The 9,828-nt window shown below is 37.4% G+C and overlaps 1 non-coding gene across 1 annotated transcript; it reads right to left on the reverse strand.

Moving 5' to 3' along the window:
* Positions 1–2,061: 2,061 nt before the first annotated feature.
* LOC132000460 (U6 spliceosomal RNA) lies at positions 2,062–2,163 on the reverse strand. The gene has a single exon (XR_009399320.1). It is a non-coding gene; the product is annotated as a U6 spliceosomal RNA (small nuclear RNA).
* Between the last annotated feature and the right edge of the window lie 7,665 nt (positions 2,164–9,828).

Genomic DNA, 9,828 nt, shown 5'->3' on the forward strand with positions numbered 1-9,828 from the left:
TTGTTTCAGTTTCTGTAATTCCATATTACAGGTAGAAATTCATTTTTTAAAAGATTTTATGTGTTTATCTGAAAGAGGAAGAGAGAGAGAGCACAAAAGCATGGAGGAGGGGAAGAAGGAGAGGGAGAAGCAAACTCTTTGCTTAGTAGAGAGCCTGACGTGGGCTTGATCCGAGGACCCAGGATCTGAGCCTAAAACAGATACATGCTTAACCAACTGAGCTACCCAGGCACCCCAGTATTATAGGGAGAAATTTAGATAAATTTAAGATAAAGCGAGGTTAGACCATCCAGGTGAGAATTTCTTATCAGAGAAGCACTACACATTTTGAGAAAACATGATTGTTATTACAATTGCAAACTATTTTTTAAGTGAGCCTCAAATCTTGAGAAAATGGGCTTCCTCCTGAGAGAATCTTCATGTTCTTTATCATCCTGGCTCAGACAGAATGTTTACCAGAGTTGCTTTTTTTTGCAGTTTTCTGGACAATTGATTGACAACTCAAGATGGGACAGGAAGAATGGAGTTAAATGAAAAGCCTTAGCAGAAATATTGTGTGTGTGTGTGAGTGTGTGTGTGTGTGTGTTCAAGGTATGGGTCAGTTTCTTATCTAAAAGCAAATTCCGGGGTGTTTGGGTGGCTCAGTTGCTAAGCACTTGCCTTTGGCTCGGGTCATGGTCTCAGGAAACTGGGATCAAGCTCCACATCAGGATCCCCACTTAGCAAGGAGCCTGCTTCTCCCTCTCTCTCCCTCTGCCCCTCCCCACTGCTTGTTCTCTATCAAATAAATAAAATCTTAAAAAAAAAAAAAAAAAGCAAATTCCTTTTTTGGTCTTTAACTATTTCTCAAATACCACGTCCCTGTGTTTTTAAATTCATGTACAGCTTAAAGATTTGAGTTTCTCCATTTTCCTAGCAGGAAAATGCAACATGACTTTATCAGTAAGTAAAATTTTATATTTTTTTATTCATTTATTAAAATGTCTTTAAAAAGTAACTTTTCCTTTTTGATAGAGTCTCATGGACTGGAAATAAAACTGCTAACACATTCTTTTTCTAGTCTCATTTTTCACTGAAATAGAGAACTTCAAATAACATGTATCAATCCACTAAATGTAGAATAGCCAAGTGAAAGAGGAAATCTCATTAATCCCATTACTCCTTTGTTTCTCTGTTCTGCTACTTTGGTTACGTCCTGGACGCTGACACAGGAATGCCTCCTGGCATCCATCTTAGAATGTGGGTCTGCTTTTGCGGAGATCGTTGTACGTGTAGCTGTGGTGGGAAGTTATTTTCATATCCTGTCACTGCATTTAACCAAAAGTGACTGAGCATTCAAGTCGAATTCTGTGGAAAAGAAGACCATAGCGTACTTTGAAAATGAACATTAGCCTTGCAGGTGTTAAATTAAACAAGGAGGCCAGTAGACTGAGGTGGTTCTAATACCTTGTACTAGGCTGCTGAAGCAAACCAACCCCTAAGCCTAAAATGTGTCAAGGTTACGAAATCAAAACCTAAAGACAACCTGTCACAAACAGCCATCCTGACTTTCCCAAATAAGGCGAATGCCTAAATGATAGCCAATTAATATATTCTTGCTTCGCTTCCACTTCTCTTCACAAGTCTTTCCCTTAACTGCTGTCAGCAAAGCACTCCCAGCCACTGAAATTCAGTGCTGGCCCAATGGAATCCACTTCTGTTCCAATAAACTGAAATTTTTTTAATATACCTCAGTTTATAGACAAAAGTCAACTTCTACCATTCATATTAGCTACAGCATGAGTTAACATGGCACTTTTTTGGAAGAATGACCGTAATCAAATCTTTATTTTTATAGCTGTATAAATGTGATCCAAATGTATCCACCACTACTTTTTCAAAAAGAAACATTCTATAAATAAGTAAACCGCATCTGCTCACTGATGCATGTGTGGACTCCCTAGATGTCTCATTGGGCTTAATTATAGACCATTCACAGTAATACATTTTCAGTGTAAAGTGTAACATAATGTTAAGTCATTTTAGCTTTCGCCCATACATGTTGTACTTCTGGCTGAAAGTGCAAAAGAAAAATACTTCACAAATTTGCATTTCATCCTTACCCAAAGGTCATGCTAATCTGTATACTGATCTAAATTTAATATACACACTGGCAAAGCAAGTCCAATATGGAACTTTTAATAAAAGTGAACATCGAAATACTTTAAAACAATGCTGCGTTGTTATTTTGGGTGACTCAGTGGTCAAAGTTCTCTGTGGCTAGAGCACACTTTGGGCATTTCTTCTCCTTTCTCTGCACAAACATCCAATTATCTGGAAAACTTTGACTAATTAAATGGCTGGAGAGTAGGCTTTTGCTCCTCCATGTTGGATAAGCAGTACATATCAAGGGCCTGGAGCTGACATTTTTGAGCCACAGAGCTGTAGTGACAATTATTCAATCTTTTTGAGAGACAAAGACCCAGTGTTCTAGCCTGATCGGGTAAGGTTACTGTCCCTGCTTGGCTAATGGGAATTCATTTGCTCCAAATCCAAAAGGTTCCAGAATTTGAGATAGGAGAGCCAAAGGGACTCCATTTCAAAAAGCACTGGCTGTGTCATTTCTCTGCTAAGCCCTGTTTCTGAATAAGCCAAAGAAGGTATGTTCCCACTTCAAGGGGAAAGCAAAAAAGTTCACCTTTCTCTGAGTTTTGTCCTAGCCCCCAAACACTTGATAACGTCTAAGAAGAGCCAGATCCCAAACCTGTTCCGGGATATAAGCTTTGAGCAAAACTCTGGGGAAGCTGGCATCAATACCCTCTACTTTTGCTGGTTTATAGAATAACAACTATTGTTCATCTGACACTCGCCTCTGATTGGACCCTACCCTGGACTCCTACAGGAGCCGTATTCCAGACCCTTTTCCAATGTAAATCCCTAGCCTCAACCAATGAGACTCATTCTCCTTTCCTTTCCAATTCTCCCAGACACTCCTGCTCTTCTCTGTCACTCATGTTAATAAATTCTGCTTTCACTTTCTTTGGTTCATCTTTGATGTCTGTCCTGCATGAAGCCAGGGACTCTCTTGACTGGTCCTACAGGCCCCTCCCCTGGGTCCTCAGACCTAGCCTGCTTGCATCAAATTCATTTAAGATATGAAAACAAGTCGTTTTAAGGCAATGGAGTTCTGAGTCATGATAAGCTGATGTTTTGAGGTTTTTATGCCTCTTAGAACACACACATCCTGGTTTAAGATTCAAAACTCTGGACACAATTACGGTTGACCAGTAGGCTTTTTAGCTGACAAATGACGGACCGATTTGGAAGTCAGTTCTTAAAGCCCCCAGAGAGCAACATGCCGATATCCCCAAGCTTTCAGCTCCTAGATTTTCTACATAGTTTTTACAAAAGAAACACCTCGGGTGTACCAAAGCTTTGTGTAATAAAATCTTTCAGAGCAGCCTGAAAAATACAACTCTTCCCCACCTGGATTCAGTTGTAGGTTAGAGCATATTTAATTTCAAGTCAATAGATTCCCTGCGCATCAGCACTTAAGGGATTAAAGACAAGTCTAGTTTTGTTGCCCTAAATGTACTGTTATTGTTATCAATTTATGCAGCCTTGCAATAAGTTTTCAATAAATCTAAGATTAACTATTATTTTCTCGCCTATAAATAAAATATAATCATCTTAAAAATCAATGAAGGGAAAACCATCATATCCATTAACCTGGCTCAGAATCCCTCCAGGCCTTTGCTATGAAACACAGCGTTGTGGATCTTTCATTTTATTGAGCTATATCTCTTTGTATGGCAACCAGCAGGCAAAAGAAAAAAAAAAATCAAATCTAAAAATCAAAGACTACGGTTTTTTGTTTTGAAAACCACTGAGGCAGGGGCTGAATATTCTTTTCTGCCTGGGGCTAATCCTCCCCCCCCCAATTTAATTTGCAATCAGATGCAATAAAAGAAAAAAAAAATAAAAAAGGACATTGCCTCAAGTAGCTAGAGGCTTTATTACCATCTCTACTGCCAGTCTCCACTTTTTATCACTTCCAAATCCTTTGTTTTTAAAGTCACCTGCACAACCCTGCAATGTTATAAACACCTTTAGTTGTCTTCACGAACTGTCAGTTTGTACCATCTGCTGTTACAATCTCAAAAGCAGTAATGCATGGGGGTCAAGGCCACTTTCTCTCAGGAAACTCAAAAACAACAGAGCCAAGTCATTTAGTGTTTTTTTCTTTTTCCCTGTCAGCTTTACTACACCCTGGAGTGGACATTTTCCTTGCCTTTCAGTTGTGAATGTTCCTCAAAAGACGTGAACTTCACAATAAGGTAACCATACAAAAACAAGGTTTTATAGACAACCCATTATCAACTAGCAGAAGGGGGTGATTAGTCATCTGCTCTACTTGAAATAGATCCAAAAAATTCAAGCCAGTACTGCAAAGAGAGATGCATTTATCTCAGGATTCTGCAACTAGCACAGTCCGTCCTTAACGTGACCTGCATTTGCAGCAATCTTTGAAAGGCTGTAAGTAATCTCAAAAACTAAGCACTGAAGAGTTGACCAGCCCTCCCACCCACCCACTATAGAGGACTTTCCCCAACTCTATACCCCACCCCCCTAGATGACCAATCCTTTTGACCTTACTTTGGACCAGAGCCAAAAAGGACGACCTTTTGTTGATTACTAAAAATGGTCAGTTCAATGGTCAGTACTGATTCAACCACTAGGTCCAAATGGGTTTTCTAAAGTCAGAGTTCCTTTTTTTTTTTTTAAATGAAAGGAATTATTTACAAGCATATTCTACTTTCCTTATTTCCTGCAAATCATTACAAATTCACATAAATTTTTTCTATGTGTAAGAGGCCTCGTTTACCCTCAAGGCAGTTTACATGCAAGTCCAAGTTTTTCCCCCATAAATAAAATATAATCATCCTAAAAATCAATATGAGAAAACAATCGGAACCATTAACCTATCTCAAAATCCCTTCAGCCACTTGTATGAACCACTCAGTGCTGAGCCTTTCATTTTATTGAGCTGTATAATTCTTTGCATGGTGACTAGCAAAGGGGAAAAAAAATCAAAGACTTGGGGGCTGTGTTCTGGATATCAGAGAGAAATGAGAATGTGAGAATAGATTTTGACCCTTTTTGATTACAGAAAACAGATTTTAGAGACCCAGGAAACAATTGTTTTGAGCTACCACAAAGACATCATTAGCTTGGTTTGGATCTTCCTTTTGACAATGCTTATTCATGAGTAATTTATAAAGCTGGGAGTTGATTTTGAAAATCGTCAGAAACTTTTAAGATTAACAAAAAAGACAGATAAAGAGGAAGAGAAGAGAAAAAAATATTTATTTTTAAAGTGTAACTCAGGGATGCCTGGGTGGCTCAGTCAGTTAAAGTGTCAGTCTTTGGCTCAGGTCCTGATCCCAGAGTCCTGGGATCCAGCCCCACCTCCGACTGGGGAGCCTGCTTCTCCCTCTCCTTCTGCCTGCTGCTCTGCCTGTTTGTGCTCTATCTCGCTGTCAAATAAATAAATGGAATCGTTATAAAATAATAATAAAAAATAAAAGTGCAACTCAAATACAATAACAAGACATTTAGGCTCAGTGGTGCAGTAGATGTGCTGAACTGCATGTACATGAACTTGGTCAGTATCTGCTTAAAGGTCACTTGTGCTCTCCTTCCCTGTTGAAATTCTTTTGTAAAGATCCATAATGAGGAAATATCAGAAGATATAACTGGACTTTAAATACCTTACTTCATCAGTATATGTAGAGTCTTACATACAATATTTCTTTTGATACACTTTTTAAGAAAATATCCTCCTTCCTTATAATCCATCTTTTTGAAAAAAAACCTCTTCAATTAACACAAGAATAAAGTAAATAATTTTCTAGTAGTTTATCTAACAAGCCATGAACATGTTAAATGGATTTTGAAAGGCATTATATATCCATAAAAACAATCAACTCTGCATGAGATAAACAGCTTGGAAATTGCTTATTATAAAAATTGAGTAAAGAGCCAGTTTTTGCTAGAACTTTGAGAAAACAATCTCATATTTTTAATATTTGTGCCAAAAAGTTTTTAAGTATTTTGCTCAATATCTCTAGAACCCACTTAGTAGCTAAACACTTGAGGGAAAAAAAAACATATGTAATTTTCTCAGTAAAAATGTAATAAGGAAATAACAGAATCTAAAATATAAATGTTACTTTCATAACTAAATGGAAAAATCAACTTTCCTTGATTATTTCTAATTTTAAAGTTTCAAATTACATCCTATGTCAGATAATCAAAAGTATTTTTTTTTTTTTTTAAAAAGGGGGTATATTCTTCACCAGCACTTGGCATCAGGCCAGGTACTTGGTCCATTTGCATTTATTGGGATGACTTTTATTCTTTTTATCTGATTTTATGTTGAGTTTTTACTATAATTTACTACGGTTTCTTCTGTTCCCTTAACTTTTGTTGGATTAACTTTCTCTTCCTTCTTCCTCTTTTCTTTCCTCCGCAGTTAATTTGGAAATAAAAATTGTGTTTATTGATGTCACAAGTAATTACAGTCCCTTCCCTGATAGTAATTGATATTAATACATCAATTATTAAATAATAACAGGCCTTCCACCAATACGTCTGTCTGATCACTGCTCCCTCTCCTCTTTCCTCTGACATTCCAAGAGACTGTTAGGCTCTCTTACTCCCCTGTTATCTGCCCTTCCCCAGTGAGAAGAGATCTTTAGGATATTTCTTTGTGCCACAAAATTTTACTCAGGTAGTCTATAATTCTTAATTTCAAACTATGCTTATGTTATCCTTTTCCGTGTTTCTCAGTTGTTGAATCCTTACTCTATACAATAAATTCTCAGTTAATTTTTAAATCACTACTAAGGCTTAATTATTGCAAGAATTGTTACCACACTTTCTTCTTTATCTCCCATTATCTTGAGAGATATTATCTGAATCCATTTGCAAAAGGTTGGAGTCCTTCCTCAAGGACTTTCTTCGAACAGGTAATTGAGTGGTGTATTCTCAAGTGACTTAACTTTCTCTCATCCTAACAGATAAATGATATTTTGGATAGGTAAAGAATTTTTGGTTACTGGTTCTTTTTTCTGTCTTCTTTATAAAGAATAAGAATGTCTCTACCAAATTGATTCTCTTTCCAATTTATTCTTAAAATTTCACCAGGACATATAGGTTGTACATTTGTTCTCCTTAATTCTTTTTGAGACTGAATGAGCCATTTCAATCTACAGATTGCAGTCTTTCTTCAGCTCAAGGATCTTCAATTGCTTATTGAATTACTTTGTATTAGCCATATTTTTCTGCTGTGGTGGTGCTGCCAATCATATTACCCCCAAATCTTTTGGGCTTACTATAAGCCTACTCTGAGGTTTCTAGGTTGGCTCCAGATCAGCTGGTCTGGACTGGGCTCAGCTCGACTGGCTAGTCCAGACTCTCAACCTCGTATAGGGTTTAGGTTAAGTGCATGTGTCTTTTTTCAGGACGATACCTTAAAGAACCATAACTCTGTTGCACATGCATCTCTTGGTGGAGAAAAGGAAGCATTTCAGAGAGCTGTCAGAAATTTGGCTGACTTCTAAATGTCTCAGCTCAGAAACTGGCACACTTCCCACATGGCCACTAAAGGGTGAGGTGTATTTTTGAAAATAATCTAATTTTCCACATATTGCTTTTCTATGTATTTTACATTCTTTTTCTTAAAGTCCTGCTATTCACAGGTGAAGTCCCCTGGAAATCGCCTGATCACTGGAGGCATAGTTCTCTGTAGTTCTGCTGGGTTTTATAAATTATTTCTTTCCCTTGATCTTCCAGGACACTAATTCTATTTTTGACAAAAATGATATTCTTTTTCAGTGCAACCATTAAAATTGTTCAGTTGAAAATCGGTTTTATACATTCTTATTATGGATTGATGTTTATAGCCCCTCAAAATTCACATACTGAAACCATAGACCCAGTGGGATGGTATTAAGGAACAGAAGACTTTGGGAAGGAATTAGGTTTAAAGGAGGTCATAAGGGTGGAGCCCCTATAATAGGATTAGTGCCTATTATAGTGACTAGAAGGGAAGTAGACACCAAAGTTTCCTCTTGCCACCACATGAGAATAGTGCAAAGCAGGAAAAGGGTCCTTACCAACTGAACCTACTGACACCCTGATCTTAGACTTCCCAGCCTCCAAAACAGTGAGCAATAAATGTCTGTTCCTTAAGTCACCCAGTCCATGGTATTTTATTTTAACAGCCTGAGCTAAGATAGTTCTAAAAAAATCTTTTATCCTCTAAATATATCTCCTTGAGGGTCATTACTATTTGTTTAATTTCTCCTCAATCTCTTTCATTAGCTCTAATTTGGTAATACCCTTTCTATTTTCATTGTTCAATTTGGTCTTTTTTCCTCAAGTGACTCAGCTTCCCAAAATTAGCAGTGCATCCTCTTTGTAGATGGTTGCATTTTCTTTGAATGTTACTACAGGTCAGGCTGTTTGTCATTCTCAGGGAGGGCAGGCAGACTAGCTGCAGAGGGCATTAAAGTTTCTGTTCTTCTGGGCTAGCAGCATAAAATGGCAAAATGTCTTCCTTCTGCTGACACTTGAAAGAGCCCCCTATACTTCCAAGGCATTCTTGGTAGCCATTATCTAGCTGAGAGACCTGGAGACACTTCAGCCCATTGCCATAGTCCTCCTTCAAGGACCCCAAGTTAACAGATCTAGCAGTCTCTCCTGGCCTCATGTAGCAAGCCATGTGTCCCTTTCTGAAGTATCCCAAAATCTAGCCACTTACCTTCAACTTTAAACAAAGTTTAAACACTTCTACACTGGTCCCTGAGTATTCTGTCAATGATATCAGGAATCCTCCCTACCAATATGGTACCCACTGGCCACATAAGACTCTCAAGTACTTTGAAATATGGCTAGATTGAATTGAGATGTGCAGTAAGTATAAAATAAAAATAAAATTTTGAAGAACTAGTACAAAGAAAGTAAAATATTTCCATATTTTTATATAAATTACAGGTTGAAATGATAACAACTTGGATATGAGTTAGATAAAATATATCATTACAATTTCCCTTTTCCCTTTTTCTTTTTTTAATATGGCTACTAGAAAATTTTGAATTCCATATATGACTTGCAATATAGCTCACATTTTTCAAACTGGACAATGCTGCATTAGAGATGGAGGCCCTTTTCTGCTCAGCCTCTTCTAGGAGCTTCAGGAAAATTCAGACCATCCTTCAGGAGCCACTAGAATAATGGAATAAGGAGGAAAGAGGCTGGTGAACTACTCAGGCCATCTTCTTCTGTGGTCTTGTCTTAAAAATAAGAATAAATTCCATTTTTGTTCATGAGCTTTATTCTTAAAATAATTTATGATTTTAGCCTTTTCTAATGGACATTTCACTTTCAAAAATAAGAATAATTCCTAGGATAATAATGTAAATTGGAAAATACAATTTTCAAAAATATTTATTTTTTTAAAAAAGAATTTTTACTTATTTTAGAGAGAGTGTGTGTGTGTACGGGCTGGGGCAGAGGGAGAGAGAGGTATTGAGAGAGAGAATCCTTAAGCAGACCCCCCACTGAGCCCAGAGCCCAATGTGGGGCTTGATTCTAGGACCCCGAGATCATGACCTAAGCCAAAATCAACAGTTGGTCATTCAACTGACTGATCCAAGCCACCCAGGGGCCCCCAAAATATTTCTAATTAAAGTATGTGAGTGAAAGGTTTTCAACATTCAAGTGCATTTGAAATGTTAATACAGAATTTCTTTAAAGGTTTAAAATATCCAACCTCCATTTGCC

Source organism: Mustela nigripes, chromosome 13 (genome assembly GCF_022355385.1).
Source record: "Mustela nigripes isolate SB6536 chromosome 13, MUSNIG.SB6536, whole genome shotgun sequence".
NCBI classification, from domain to species: Eukaryota; Metazoa; Chordata; class Mammalia; order Carnivora; family Mustelidae; genus Mustela; species Mustela nigripes.